The 16,590-nt window shown below is 34.7% G+C and overlaps 1 long non-coding RNA gene across 7 annotated transcripts; it reads left to right on the top strand.

Annotated features, from left to right (window-relative positions):
- The first annotated feature begins 6,892 nt into the window (after window positions 1-6,892).
- Window positions 6,893-15,927, top strand: LOC145733763 (uncharacterized). Of its 7 annotated transcripts, XR_014179272.1 has the most exons (7): window positions 6,895-7,357; window positions 7,414-7,488; window positions 7,552-7,737; window positions 13,759-13,959; window positions 14,011-14,162; window positions 15,625-15,804; window positions 15,858-15,927. It is a non-coding gene; the product is annotated as an uncharacterized LOC145733763 (long non-coding RNA). The 7 variants fall into 7 exon arrangements; XR_014179271.1 differs by having other exon boundaries at window positions 6,896-7,357; window positions 15,625-15,927; XR_014179267.1 differs by lacking the exons at window positions 13,759-13,959; window positions 14,011-14,162; window positions 15,625-15,804; window positions 15,858-15,927 and adding exons at window positions 8,296-9,466; window positions 9,738-10,366 and having other exon boundaries at window positions 6,893-7,357; window positions 7,552-8,232.
- The last annotated feature ends 663 nt before the right edge of the window (window positions 15,928-16,590 follow it).

Raw genomic sequence — 16,590 nt, forward strand, 5'->3', positions numbered from 1 at the left:
GTAATAATTATTTGTAAGAATGCTGAAATTACCCATTATCAGTTTAGTGGTATTTAAATTACTGGCAATGCACTTAAGCAGATTACCGACTTGAGAAAGGAAGGTAACGCGCCAGTAGAAACGCACTGTATCTTGAGTATTAAGTTTTTTGGAAAAATTAAATGTTTGTACTTATTTCAAGTGTGTTTTAACATAATAAGCATTATTTGAAAAGAAAAAGCTGATCTCAAAAACGTCTCTTTAACCCTTCACATTTTCGAGATATTAAAAATCAAAATATACTTAAAAACACCCTCACCCAGGTTTTATTTTCAGAATGTATGCCATACAGAGTGACGTTTCATTTTCGAATAATTAGAAATCCACCCTCATTATAGGTTTTTTTCCCGGGTAACCAATTATGCGTGTCAATGTATCCCCTGAGTGCATATTAAAGGGATGCAAATCTGCTGTCCAGAAAAGACCCACATGTGCATCAGCCTACTAAATCATCGAAACGGAAGCAGCCCGCCTGTCTGTTCGCGCAGCTGTCTCTATATTTCTAGACATCTTCCGAAGAAAATGTGACTTTACACACGACCTGGTTCACACGTACATTTGTTTTGTTTTTCCTGTCGTTAGTGAAAACACACCCAACAATTCGATTGAGCAGCAGAATTTTTGTGTGCGAATAATTATTTAGCAATAACACTAAAACGATTTGCAGTTATTTAATTGAAAAAAAAAAGACTAATCATTTAAAACGTGTGGCCTGCGCAATTCGATATAAATTCCTCAAAGACGTAGGATTCCACGAGAATTTCACGTATTTGTCAGTGACAATTCGGAATTTATTTAAATATGAAGAGGAGGCGTTATGTTTGTCAGCTACCTTAATGCAGCCAGTTGTTAAAAGAAATACCAAAAATTACTGGAATGATAGGCCAGAAGGTAAGCAGACACCGCATTCTGCATACTTTACTTATGTTATACAACCATTCCGATTTGAATGTTTAAGTCCTAAAACGGTTAACAAAATGGTGTTAATGTTTGAAGATTAATAACTGAAAAAGGAAACATTTATGTTTAGGAAAATTGAAGAAGGTGAGTCACTAAAAAATTTTTATGAGAAACATCAGAAAAGGACGAAAGGAGAATGATAGGAAGAAAAAGCTTTGATCGATACGGTATGCGCGCCCGAGACGGCGTGAAATAAGCACTCTAGAACCGAATTATCTGGTACAGAGACTTTGAAATAGAGCCGTTTATTAACTTTTACCCTCAATTTAGGAAAGTTCAAACCCTTTAATTACGCGTCGCCTAATTTATATAAGGCCAGAAAACAACTTTTGCTCGCTTGTCAACATACTTCCGTGATTTATCAACCGGTATTAAGCTGTGACATTGAGGGGGGTCTTTGAAATTGAAACCGTTTCAAAAGGTGGTCCAAGAAAACCACCAAAAATCATATAAGAACGAATTTCGAATTGGAATTAACGGCCCAAAGATTGGGAATAACGACTCTTTAAAATCGCCTTTTTATTATTCAATAAAAACGTCACCACTTACACCGGTGCGCATTATAAACTTGTTCCGAACCACCAAGGACATTAGATCAGATCCTGTGCGGAGTGTAAAAGGGTTCGAAGATGGTCCGCCGATAACTCGCCGATAGGTATAAGAAGAACCCAAAGACAATACCGAAACCAAAGAAATCCTCAGCTCCCACTTCTTGATAATTTATTTTGTGTCATGCGAGCGGTATCGAGGTAAACGTATCTTTTATCGCTATTTATTATTCCGATTTTCAGATTATTTGGCGGCTATGTCGATGTTTTTTTCTTATGTTAATGCATGGACATGGCAAATTTAGCACTGTGAAGAAGTTGGTCTCTTTTAGTTTATAATATCTGTTCAAAGACACTTAGAACTATTATGTTCCCACAGACAGTGAACATCAAACTAAATTACAATGACTTCACTTCACACGAAAGATCGATTGATATTGGAAAAAGTATAAACAGGAAAGTTTTAAAAATTTGGCAGAATACTGATGTGGGCATGCCCAATCTAACTAAAATATTTTCAAGATGGTTGCACTTTCGTTTATACCGGAAGTCTATCACAACTTTCTTATTTTAAATAGAACTCCCTATATATTATTAGATATTTGGATTCCTCACAAAATTCTGACCAGCTTTTGTGTACCATGCCCTATGCCTATCTCTAGCCGTTTTCGAAATATTTGATGTTTTTCCAAAAAAGTGACAGTTGCAACGCTCAACATATTTTTGTACTCTGTCAAATCCGTATTTCATTTTGCAATGAAACTTTGGGTTATTGTAAATAAAGGATCGTTTTATTAAACTGAGGGTGCGTAATGACTCATTTGTATACAGGGTCGTCAAAAAAATATCATAAACTTGCCACTAAAAAAATAAAAAATTTCAAGTTTTTTTTAGTGGCAAGTTTATGATTTTTTTTGACGACCCTGTATACAAATAAAAGTAGAATATAAAAAATTAATAGGGTCACTCTTCTAGTAATTAAACATTTCCATATACTGCCAATGTGTAAACTTCATTACCTGACTGAATGGTATAATTAAAGTAAACAATAGATGCAAGACTTACAGATACAAGGCTCATATTAACTGAGGAAAAGAACAGGAGCTAAATTACAAAAATATCTTGTTTTTGGGGCTTTAGTAAAAATTGGTCAAATACTGGTTGTTGATCAATTTACTGGCTAAGTGACCCTACTTAAACCAAGATCTACAGAAAAAATCATTATTCAAGAACAAGTGTCTTGGTTTACCACGTTAATTCTGAAAGTGCTTAAAACAATTTGAAATTTTCTCTTTTTGTTTTTCCTTCCTAAACGATTTTGGACTAAGCACCACACCATGATCTGACCATTATGTTATTTAAGTTAGGCGAAGTAAACCAAGTTTCTCAACATAAAAAGTGGTCAGAGCTCTTATAATAAATCAAATTGGCAGTTTGTGATTGTTTAAGAAAAAGCCACATTTTTGACAAATCACAGACAAACAAACTAAACAAACTAAGCAGTCAATTAGCAAAATTCAAGAAACTAAAGGCCAATGCAAGATCCTTGCAAAAGTTTCCTTGATCCTGTTTTTCGGGTTACATCCATCAATCTCATAATAATAATAATAAATATCTTTATTTCAAAATTATGCAATTGTAAACATAAAGCGAAATAACGTTAAATTTCTGAAGGGCTGAAGGAGAAGACAAGAAAAGAAAGCAACTACACATTTACATACATTTCACTTAACTTACTTAATAAAGAAATATGATCACAAATTACACAGCAATATACTTACAACATACATCGTTTTATGTTGGAGCAAGATTCAGATAATCAGACACTGTTTAAGACTCTGTTTTCACCAAGAATGTATGGAGGAGTTTCCTGAACTGGTTGGTATGGCTTATTTGTTTAATACTCGGTGGTAATTTGTTAAAAAATCTTATACAATTATAATATGCTCCATGCTCATAGTATTGACCGTGTATTTTTTGGAGCATGTTCTTGAAATAAATGTTTGTGTGTAATAAAGAATAATATGCACTCCTGTATATACACTGCATGTACAGTAAGCAATCCGACCTCTCTGAATCTTCCTCGACATGACTCTCTTGGGTTTAATCCCAACATAATTCTTATTGCTCGCTTTTGACAAATAAAGACTTTGTTGATGTCAGAACATTGACCAAAAAACATAATTCCGTATCTAAGCTGGGATTCTAAATTTGCATAGTACATCATTTTCATAGTTGGCATCTTCACATATTTTGATACAATTCGAAAACTATAACATACTTTATGTAATTTTGTCACAACATAATCTACATGAGCATCCCATGACAATGTGTTATCCAGTATCATTCCAAGAAACTTAGTCGATTGTGTAATTTGAATTTTAACATTGTTAAGATTTATTGCCAGTGGAATGTCTAGATTTGACAAATTTGTCTGAAAAATTGTGACAGTTGTTTTATCAATCTCATGCCTGAAGAAGCTAACTAGCTGAAATACGTGAAGACTAGCTAATACTGTTTTACAATTTTTTGCTGAACACTGCGGACAACGTTCTGGAAGCTCCAAGTTTGGTCATTTTGTTGTTCAGTTCCAGACACTGCAAAATAATTTGTTTTTTTGTAGTCGAGTCGTATAAAGTACTTTGGACAACCATACGTTTTACTAACAAATGAAATCAAACAGATATTCATTCAATTTGACGGCGCTAACATTCCTTTTGAAAACCCCTATCGTTTTGTTTCAACGACTCACTCTACCAGAAAGATGACACAAAATCAGATTTGCCCCGTTACCATGGGAAACGGGGTGATTTTTTATTCGTAAGATTTACAACTCGACGAACGCCCTAATCAATAATAACAATTTTGTGGCCGGTAGTGCACAACAGGGGGCGCACCCTCGTTATGCATTCTTGACAGGGCGACCGTCTTGTCCAATTTGGCCCTGCAACAAAGATCAAGATCCACCTGATACGTCTTTTGTCTCGTTGTCAACGACTGTTTGACTTTTTTTTGGTTTTTGGTTAACTCTCAATTGAGTTGACCTGATTTGCTGAAGGCGGATCTGGAAAAATCGGATGCCCTAGTGCTTGTAAATGCTCCATAAAACTTATGTCCAGCTATCCCTTTCCTCCTAGGAATGTGTCCTTGTACTCTTTATACCTGTGGTCTGTTTAGCCGCGATCCCGTAGCGACATCAGTCCACTTTTTGTCGCCCGAATTCCTAATTAATTTGCTGTAATTTGCACCGCCGAAAAAGATTTTGACTCGGTTATTACCTGGCCGGAATTCATAATTTTTCCCGGGAATTTCGAACATGGCCGACCCAGTCGGGATCGCTCGTCTGGAATTCAGTGGGTCATGTCACCACCATTAGGTGGATGGACAAACTATGCAAACTAGAGAGGGTTGAACAACTCTCGCTTTTAACATTTCCAAATAAAAACCACCACTTTCACTGAAATGCAAGCCAAAACACTCCAGGCCATAATTAATAGAGACAACTCAAATTTATTTGTTGGGATATCAAAAAGAGTGATAATAAATGTCACGATTAAATGATTTAAGTGTGACTGCCGTTTCCCGTTTAATTGCCAATCTGGTGTTGAAAGACGGTGTCGTATATCAGTCTTGCATGGTTTTTTACTAAGAAATGAGCACTTGAGTATCTTGTTTTGGCTAATAAATATTAGAAGTACGTATGGCTAAATGTCATGTAGGCTTGTTGGTAGCAACAGAATGGTATGTTGCTTTTTTTTTTGTTAATAAAACTTTAGTTTATGATTTGCCTAACGAGCAGCGTTTGTGTAAATCTCAGCACAGTGGGTAGTTTGTGATTGGTTAAGAAAAAAGCAGTTTTGAACGTTTTTTTGAATCAACTAGACACCTGTGTTACCTTCCTAAAAGCTTCAGTACTTACGTACTTTTGCAGCTGTTTGACGCACCCCATTAACAAAAAACCCAATAAATATAGCATTCAGAATGTATTCAAGCATAAAGTATATAACATTTAGCATAAAATTTGCATAGTGCAATGGAAAATGCAAAATTCACGGAAGCAGTGTGGGCCCATCCGCGTATCAGGAAAGTACCCGCATAATTTCCTGGATTTGCATAGAATAGCGAACCGTTAAAATGTATGTCAAACGTACTATATAATCGGTTAGGTCGGGGTGAACAAATATACAGTTGCTTGTTCACAACAGAAAATTTCAAAAAATAGTTTAACTGAGAGGAGGTTCCTGCTGAATCCTGTAAACTAGAAAAAAGCCAATCAACAGTTTTGGACGACATAAAACTAGAAATCCCGACCACAATTACCGTAAAATTCTTTTTTTTTAGAGGAGATATATTGATGATGTTTTCACAATATATCCATTCGGTAATGATCATCTCAAACAATTTCTAACTCACATAAACTCAATAGAACCCACAATCAGATTTACAACAGAAACTGAACAAAATAACGAACTTCCATTCTTAGACATTCTAATCAAAAAAGACATAAACAAATTTGAAACAAAAGTATACAGAAAACCAACCCACACAAATAGATATTTAAACTACAAATCCAATCATCCAATAATGGTAAAAAAAGGTATTGTAAAAAGTTTATTTGATAGAGCCAAAATTATTTGCAATAATGAACAATTTAATAAAGAAAAATTATTCATTAAAAATGTTCTAAAAGAAACTGACTATCCTGAAACATTTATTCATAAATGTTTTAGGGATTTAGAACATCCAAAACAATCTGGAAATCAAAATCAAATTTTACCTTTTACTAACCTTTTTATTCCTTACATTCCAGGTATTTCTGACAAAATCAAACGAATAGCTAAAAAATATAACATCAGAAAAATATTTAGAACTCAAAAAACATTAAGATCACACGTAACTAAAACAAAACCTCACAATGAAAATGAATCTACAAGAAACGTGATATATAAAATTCCTTGCGAATGCAATCAATTTTATATTGGTGAAACCTCCAGACCTTTAAAAAAACGTATTAAAGAACACCAAAATTATTTAAGAACTGGAGACTTTCACAAATCTAACATATGCCAACACGCGTTTGATAATGATCATAGAGTCAAATGGAATGAATGTAGTATCATAGACAAAGAAACTTTTTCAAAAAGACTGAAAATAAAAGAAAGTGCATATATTAGATTAAACCATGACTTCTGTGTTGCTACATCCTCTATTAATATTGACCAAACTTGGTTAAATATTCTAGAGGAGGAGATAACACCTGGTCATATCAAACGAAACTGAAATTTCTTGTAATTTTGTTTTCATTATAAAACCCACCTTTCCTTTCACTACAACAATAGATAACCTTTCCTATTGGAATGACAAAAGTCAAAATTTATGTCAATTTTTATTGACCAAACCCTTCTCAGAGTTCCAAATTGAACATTATCAGGTTTTATATTTATTAAGTTGTTGTTTTCTGTGTTCTGCCGTTGTGTTCTTTCTTTTTTATATTCTCTGAAGACGGTGGTAGATTTTCCACCGAAACGTCAGCGTTTTTAGGTAACAAGACCGAGCCTAAGTCAGTGGTCTTGTGTTGGGACGACTAGGTTAATGTTATTTTCAACTTAGTTGAAAATAGTGCGAAATTCCATTTTCCCAACAAACCTTTTTTGTGTGAGACAAAAGACCCAATAAACAAAGAAAAAATGAGTAACTCGTCTCAACAAACATATAGAACATATCACCGTAAAATTCAAAAGGAAAAAGAGTTTACAGAGATTTTGAAACCCGGGACTTTCAAAGATGACACAGAAGCCAATAAAACATGAGTAAGTACAATTTTGAAAGTTTTGTTCTTCATCAGATTGTTGAATATATAATGTAGAACAAAAGATCGAACAAGTGAAACCGCCCGGATACCCCTATCTTTCTAGTACCGACAGATGCAAATGTCAGTTCGGTTCGTAACAAATCGAGAAGGAATGATTACCAGAAATAATAAATGATGATTATACTTTGGTAGATAAGAAAACGACGAGGTGAACCGCCGTCTGTCCGTGGCTGCGGCCGCGTCGGTACCTTTAGAACCCGAGGAATTCTTGTCTCACGCTACTTCGCACGTTGACGGAAGAGGTACTGTTCTGTCCTTCAACTATCGCCACTGATGAGAAATACAAATCACCGCGTCATGACGATTCAATTAGAGGCAGTACGTATTTTGTCGTTCCCAGGATTGTTTGATTGTATTGATGATGCCTCGGTGACGTCTCGTAATCAGCAATAATTAACGGACGAATTACACAAGCACAGGTGCCTTAATGTCTCCACTTTTTAACCGAAATAGAGTCAACACTATTTACTCAACAAACCAAAGTAATCCTAGTGAATCAAGGCAGAACGACATCCTAAAAATGTTAAGTGTGCAACGTTAAATGTTAAAGATTGTTTGTTTGCTCGCGGACTCTAGGAGCATTCCGAGTCTTTTATGTGTGTGACAGATTTATGTCAGGTTAATTTTAGGACTATTTGATTGCTATTTCTGGGACTAAAATTATGGTTGTAGTGGAGTAATTAATGAGCCATAAAAACGCCGATTCAGAAAATTACCAACAGCCTAAATGTTCTTCCAATCAGTGGCGTATTAAGTCACTATTGCACCACGGAAGCCTGACCAAAGACCTACTTTACCTACCTACAAGTACATGTAAAAAGATTAATATTTACGTAAAATAATAAGTTCTAGTAACATATTCTTTTATTATTTTAGAGAGAATTGCTAAAACTTGAAAGAAGCACACTCAACTATCAAAAGTCAATTAAAGTTTTGGTGCCTATACTATCAATCTGCCGCAAGAATTCAGATCTCCTTCTTCTTCTTCATAAACCGTAGTTTCTTCACTGCTGGAGATAGGTCTCTTCCAGGCATCTCTAGCCTGCGCTTTTTGTGTCCAGTTTCTGCCCACTGCGGCTTTAATATCGTCAGCCCATCACTTCATTGGCCTACCCAATTTTCGTTTATTTTCCCAGGGTCTCCATTTCAATACTCTAGATGTCCATCTACTGCTATCCATGCTGGCTATTCTCTCGGTTATATCCGTTATTCTGGTTCTTCTTCTAATCTCTTTGTTCCTCATATGATCTCTCAAACTGATTTACGCTGTTTTTTGTGAGGCTCATTGTTTCCAGCCCGTAAGTGTTTACTGGAAGTATGCAGCTATCGTACAGTTTCCTATTCAGGTTCATAGGGACATCCCTGTTCTTGAGCATAAACCCTAGTTTTAAGCCCAACTTTCATGGTATTTCTGATTTTTAAATTTCTTGAGAGGCATGGTGTAGTTGTTTAATCATAGTCTTCACGTGCATTGGGTCCTCCCTTATTAAAACCACGTCGTCCGCAAAACGCAGGTGGAATACTTCTTTTCACTGGAAATTATTAAGTTTACTAACCTGAAAAGTGTTCAGTAGTTATAAATACGCAGTTTAATTTACTTTACATAGCTAAAGATCTGCTGCAAAACCTTCTTCAAAATGCGTTTGATTTTACGGTCCTTCTGATACTTAATAAAGAAACAAAATATGTACTTTTATATGAAAAATTGTTTAAACTTTTTGACACTGCAGCTGGTTTTAGAGGCTCAGGATGACAACTTTAAGTTTTTTAAACTGCTTATCAGTGTGTCTATTTTGATTCTTGATCTACTCCAGAGTGATAATCCTCAATGCTTCAGTGCATCTTTGCTAAATTATAGTGATTGATTAGTAAATCTGCTTCAAACAATGTTTTGCTACTATATGTGGTTCTGAATCAAATCAATTGATCAAAATCTTCAAAGCTCTTAAAGTATCGTTTTTGTGCCTTGATCAACTTTTATAAGGTTTCAACTTTCAGATTATTGCGGGATTTCTACCAAAATGTGAAACATTTGATCTTCAAAAGGGTTTGTTTTTAATATCAATTTTAAACCTTTTCTAATTAATTTTTCTACTACTCTATACTATAGTCGAAGCAAAATTTGATCGTGAATTGACAACTTAAAGGCTAATTTTCAATTAGAAAAACTACTCATAATTTTTACGTTGCCCCGCCTTAGAATTGAGTATTTAATCATACTTATTATATCTTGCAACACTGTCAATTAGAGCAAATGATATGCTCTAACTGGCGTGCACAAAATTAGAGCCACTCGTGACAGATAATTGTTTTTATAGAGATGGGCTTACAGTATCGATATCTAACAACAATGACACTCCATAACATCGCAGGCAAGTGATATGTCACTTCATCCATTGCGAGTGCTCCTACATTAGTGTCGACAAGAAAATCGATACCAAAGTGCATCTCTACCAGTTATTAAGCCGGACACCATAAATTTATGGAGGGCCGTGGCAGCATTCGGAAAATGCAAAGTCACGTGATCGAAAACATCAGTCAATATAGTGGCCGGGAAGGAGGGGGTACAGTCAGAGTTTCATATGCCAATAAAACCGCATTATCCGTTTCGACAATGGTACAATAGCGCGCCCCCTGACTGTACCTACACACAACCATCGGCCCCGGTGTATAATGCCGGAGGAATAAAAGGGGCGTTACCATGGTAACTGGACTCCGCCAATCAGCGGTTTCATTACTTGGGCACACACAACGACCCAGGACGCCCGGAATAAAAATATGAGCTGCAGGCGATTCAGGGTGTATATTATGCTGGACAACTTTGGTCTCCTGAGTATATTTTGTTAAATGTTTGATAATTTTTCGTAACATTAGAAATTGGAATAAATTACGTGGCAGAATACAAAAAAATACATTGCTTGAATAATAAATTGTTTTCTAAACATGCAACTTCCTTGTTAAACGGTGTTAGATCCAGTAATTAAAAAATGTATGGACTAGAAGTGGAGAAATCAGTCACACAGTCTTAGATCTGACAATAGGAACGGCTAACGCACCAACAAAATGTCACAGCTGAGAAGTCTTTTTCATCCTGATTAATACATAATTTTCGAAGTTATGATGGTCAATTTTTTTAATAAGTACAGAATTTAGACCAATGAATAATTTTTTTTAATCAAAAGTGCTGCAAAATTATTATAAAATGCATAAACAAATTATAAATCTGTCAAAAATATTTGTGTCTACCTAATCTTGTTAAAGATCCATGCAGATAATAGTAATAATAATAATATACTATTTATTTAGCATAAAAAGCTACATGGAAAAAACATTAAAAATAAAAACAATTAAATCACACAAAGTTAAAATAGATAAAAATAAAATACAAACAGTAATTAATAATTCGACAAATAACCTATCCTAAAACATGTTTTCTAATTAGACCCTTAAAAACTTCCATACTATCACACTCTTTAATCACATTGGGTAACTTGTTGTATTCCTGTAATCCACCATACAAAATAGAATTGAACATTTAGCTGCTGTTACACTTATCACTCAATATAAAATCAAAACAGTTTCTCGTATTGTATTGGTGTACTTCTTTAAAAACTTTTATTCTATCGCAAATGTATGGCGGTATCATTGCATTTTTAATCTTAAATATAAAAACATAAACATCAAACATAATCCCTTGTTTAACAGATAAAATGTTCAAGACGTTGAGCATCGTCGATACAGGGTGTATCTGTTACACTTTAATATACCCCTCATAGCACGATTCTGCACGATTTGAATTTCGTCGGTTATAATAACAGTTTGGTGTGTAACGATAGTTGATTACCAATTCTTGCAATAAATCCAACTTTTTCAGATGTCTTGTCAACACAAAGTAATAGATCTTGTGGCTTGATGAAAGTCGAACTAACTATTCATATTACATTAGTTGTAAAAATCATGTAAAATTTTTCAGAAATGAATGAAATATCATTTTTCAGAATTTTGTTAAGTATCGTCCAACGATCGAGTGCATCAAATAGATGGATTCATAAAACCGCGTAATTTGCAATGCAATCACGCAAAATATTTATAGTTGTGCAGATATAGAGAGTTAAACGAAAAAAATCCGTCTTGACGACCATCTAAATCGGCAAAACCTGATTTTGAACGGCAACAATCTATACCAAGTACCTCAACCAAACCAAATATGGCGCAACATCTTTATGGTCTTTATTAAAAATCTGGTCGGTGCTCAGCACACACATAGCCTAAAATTAATTCAAAATGGCGTCTAATGGCGTTCAAAAGAGATCTTTGCTTCGCCCGACTCGTTGCAATTACACGAATGATTTGAGTTCTTGTGCCCCTTTTACAAACTTAACGCGTGTTTTTTTCTTATATAGGATGAAGTATAATGAGTTTTGCGTAACGCTTTGTTAGTTACAGAAAATGTTGATTAAACGGATGTGTGATCTGAACGCTGATGTTACTAGGATACTTTTTCTGGTTTTTGAATACCATGTGGGTTAGTAAGTTCAATTATTTTGTCTTTAATTAGTATGTGAAACAGGAGACAAAGACAAAAGGGGGGAATTTGGTTGAACAAAGTACAGTAAGATGTTTCAAGTTAGTTAATATGCAGGGCGTTTACCTTCACTTAGAAGTTAAAAGGAAAAAGCGAGAATCGAATTAGCAACTCGAGAAAATGTCTGTGCAAATTAGCAAGTGGTGGAGGCATTAGAATGTAATTATAAAGTCTGAAAACATATTTCTTTGAAATTCTTGATTGTACTTTTAAATTGCTAACATGCATACATGTTCAGGCAAATTCTTTAGCACGAAGGCGTCTCACCTTAAAAAAATGCTGTATAAGTCATTAAGAAAAATACAACAACAAAAACATCAAATTAAAGTGGCTTTTACAATTTGCTCTCTCATTTAACTCTAATTTATTGTACCCCTAGTTAAACATTCACTTTTCAATTTTAATTCTTCACTGATTCAGACCCTAATAACACAATCCCTATATTGAGCAGACCCTATAAAAGTATCAGCATAATCTTTTTATCGAATTTACGGCCCTTAGTAAAACGAATCGCATTCAGCATTCATTCTCTGGATATCAGCTCCTATAATACAAGTGCAGCTTGCAAACTGGGGGATGACTGACCCGTTTATTTGCAGACACCTGCTTTATTTGATTTTTAATTATGTGTGAAGTGAACGGACCAGGACGTTTTAATTGAAACAAGTGAACCCTCATGCTTTCTGTTCCTGCCATCCTCTCAACCCCCATCGTAAGTTAATATCCTATGATTTATACTCTTATTATACAAAAAAGCCTTACCCATACAGTTGTGCTGTTTTCACCACATCAAAATTTCTGGATAACCATTAACTTTATCAAGTAGTGATAGGAAAGACGTCCTCCAAGACATCTCACTTCAAGAATCCTTCCGCTTGTTTGACCAACCTGTACACATTCATAGAACTTACTTTTTCTACAAACACATTAAAAATACAACTTTTAACCCGCTACTGAACTATTAAAAATAGCGTTTTGATTACAAAAAGCACAAGTGTACGACTTGTCTAATTTTGAGTTTTGACAGCATTAGGTACTGATCTCAGACAAATTAGAGGCTTCGCTTCGTTCAGCCACCAAACTTTGTCATCGATCAGTGAAGCTTACTTACTGTTCTTGATGCTGAATATACTATTTAAAGCACTAGTGTTAAAGGTAATCGAATAACTAAATGCTATTTCGTACTATTGTTGAGATTCTATGGTAGTAGGTCTAACATGGCATTTCTTGCAGTCTCATCAATTTGCTCCATGGTACTTTCTTCTTCATTTTATGCTACAAAGTTGATATTAACACGTATTAAAAAGTATATTCACAAAAATCTTTTAAATTGGATGACAGCCTTCAAACAAATTTATCTTTGAGGGCAACAATAATCGTTAGGGAGTTATTGACAAATGGAACTGGTTTGACTGTTCACAGAAAATTTTCAAATATAATCATTGAAATTTTTAATGCTTTTCTAGAAGAAATATTGTATGGTATTCGTGTTAAAAGTGCTTTCTAAACTTTCACATGCATGTCTAAAAATGCACTTTTATCACTCATATCTTAAATAGCTATTATTGAATACACTGAATAGATTCACTTGCAAATATGCTTTTTAAATCCAACTTAACAATTTAGATAACTCTGGATAAGTGTTGTTTAGACTATGATACTTTGCATCTACTTGTAACATTCAAATCATCATCAACGAACCAACAGAACCAGATCAGAACCAAACGAAACCAAAAGCTCTGTTGAATTTTCAGTTTTGCTGGTCTCAAACAGAAACAAAGGGTTGAAAGCCCCAAAAATCACCTGCTCACCGCTAACGATCCCAGTTTTAGCTCCCGGAATGCTAGACACTTCTTTAAAAGCGACTAGTGTCAGGTATTTTAGGAATTGTTTTTAACAAGGCCACCCAGCTAGCCGGTTTGCTCTCTATCATCGGACCCTTATCTTTATTGCTGGTACCGAAGCTCCTAAAACCGATAAACTTAATATAGTGGATACTCTTTCAGGTTTAATTTGGTACCGTTCGGGATGCCGGCTTTTATGGGACACGGATCGACACAATTTTTAAATCAGGGTTCCACTTTTTTTTGGTTGGTTTGAGGACTAGCCAGTATATGATGGGGTCTTTCACTCAAAGAACAATATATAATGGGATAAGGTACAGTTCAATAACTAGTTGCCTGTTGTTTGTTTTTGTTAAGGCATAAGTAAATTAATGCAACAATAGCAATAAATTATCCGGTTTTACACAAAGCAGATACAAATCGACCTCCTGAAATTCTGGCGCCATTCGCAAACGGTTTGTTGGCAAAATTCTCTCTCGTATTTTAATTAAATAAGATTCCTCATTCGAACACACTGAAAAAGAGATAGCACGCACAGAATGCCACTTAAAATGTACAAAATTAGCAAGAAAATTGTTATAAACGATCGATTCAATTTTAAAATCACTTAAAAGGCAATCGTTTATATTATACGGATTCGCTCTGTGTGGCATCCGAAAAACTTTGCCACATAAAATATCGGATTTTTATTGATGTTTTGACGAAGTTAATATCTTTTTTAGAGGTTATTCCCGTTATCAAATCCAGATAATTCCCGTCGCTAATCGACTAAGTAAGTGAATCCGCCTGTTGGTCGTTTTATGGTAATCTGAAAATGAACGTTTTAAGCCAGATATGGGCACTAGCTGGGTTTATGATCGGCTTTGTGTTCACCCGCCCCGTGTAATATTGGCCAAAGTAATTATGCATTTTATAGAGGTATTAATATTTAAAGAGCCTCATACCTGCTGGGACGATAAAATGGGAAAACTTTCTTTTAATCATAATAAATTCCACTTATTACATTTTTTATGGATCAGTACTCATGTACCCAAGTTTGTTTGGTACAAACTACCGAATTGCATCTTTTTACTAGTGGATAAATTTAACAGAGAGTATATCTAAAGTTCGATCAGAATCGCTTTATATCAAAGCAGTCGGTTCCTTTACCTATAAAGGGTAATTAAGAGAAGTTTACTGCTTGGGAAACGACCGCCATAGTTATATGTGAGAACCAGGGTCGTACCAGCGTTTCGCCCAACTATTTTACGTACTTTATAGGATCGTAAAACTATACCTTATAAATGCATTACCCATTATTGCTTTAATAGCCATCAAACAACCAGTAAAAATTATTTCAGCTACTTCATATCAGATTTGTATTTAAGAGCATGCATAATTTTGTTCTTCCATTACCAAGTTATTAAGGGACAAAGGGTTTTAGTAAAAAGGTGAAGAATTATAGTTCTAGTTGAAATTTGGCAAAATTTCAAGAATTTTGTAAAAAAGTAAAGTAAAGTAACGTAAAAAAGCTTTCTATTAAAAATAGTGTGGCGTTGCCAAAATGTTACTATGTCAAGAAACTATAGGAAAACATTTGTGAATCCCTGTATTTGAGTCAAAATCCTTGATCATTCCAATAAATATGGATTTTTTTACATTTGAGAGTCACGTTGGTGGAACCAGTTTTAGTTAAGAAATTAGGATGTTTAGGAAGGAAAAATACAAACTTACTGTTTATGATTAATAGTAATTAGTAATTGAATCACTATGTACATTTATTGATTTTATTTTCAGGAACAATTTACACAAGGTTTTAGAGAACTGCCCATAGAGCCTCAAATCATCAGTCAATCATTACGTAGACCATTTTAAGAGCCCCAAGAGGACGTTGAAAAGTTTGAAGCTGACAAGTTTAGCTGTATATTTGGAAATGCTTTTGAAGGTGGATGCAGGCCAGAGCGATGAGAAAAGCTGGTAAAATAATTATACACTGTGCCCTAAATTTAAAAAAATAGTTGGTAATTTAGGCTGTAAATTTGTATAGGGAAGCAGGAAGAGATAATTTAAGTGATCGAGTATAAAAAACTCTTGTTCCAATATATTCTGGAGTATTTGTGTTCATGTTTTCAGTCCTAAAGAGGACCAATTTCATACTTTCTTAGAAAATACCGATAACATGTTTTTCGCTGAGCCGTAGAAAAAATTGTGCTGTCTTCTACGTGTACGATTTCCTTCTGTCATCTGTATTGGAATAAAAACTATAAGAACTATCTGTATATAAACTTATGATAATTTAGTGGTATTTTAATGTAATGAATAAACCACAGACCAACTTCAGCCTGATGAATAATAATTCACCGTCACAGATAAATAAATACATATTTATGTCCAGGAAAAAAATGGAATTTTCTTGATCGTCGATCGATTTCTTTAAAAATATGTGTGTGTGTGTCGACCTCGCAATCATGTTGTCAAATTGTAGGCAATGTTTGGGTGACAGGCTATCAGGCGGCGTTGAAATATTCACTGTTTAAAATTCAGTTTCGGCACAAAAGGGAGCCCAAAACGTCGGCAAATTCCCGTTTGGCGAATACGTAATGCGATTCCGTCGGTACTTGTTAGCTTTTTTCCGAGACAAAAGAAGAAAAGACGACCGCACCGCCATATAATTGAGTTCTTGAAATTGCAACAATCAGCCCTCGAAAAAATCCCGCTCGAACTTTGATTGTATATAAGATCGATGGACGTGCGCCGGTGGAA

Source organism: Ips typographus, linkage group LG9, assembly GCF_016097725.1.
Source record: "Ips typographus isolate SLU linkage group LG9, UJ_Ityp_2.0, whole genome shotgun sequence".
Lineage (NCBI taxonomy): Eukaryota > Metazoa > Arthropoda > Insecta > Coleoptera > Curculionidae > Ips > Ips typographus.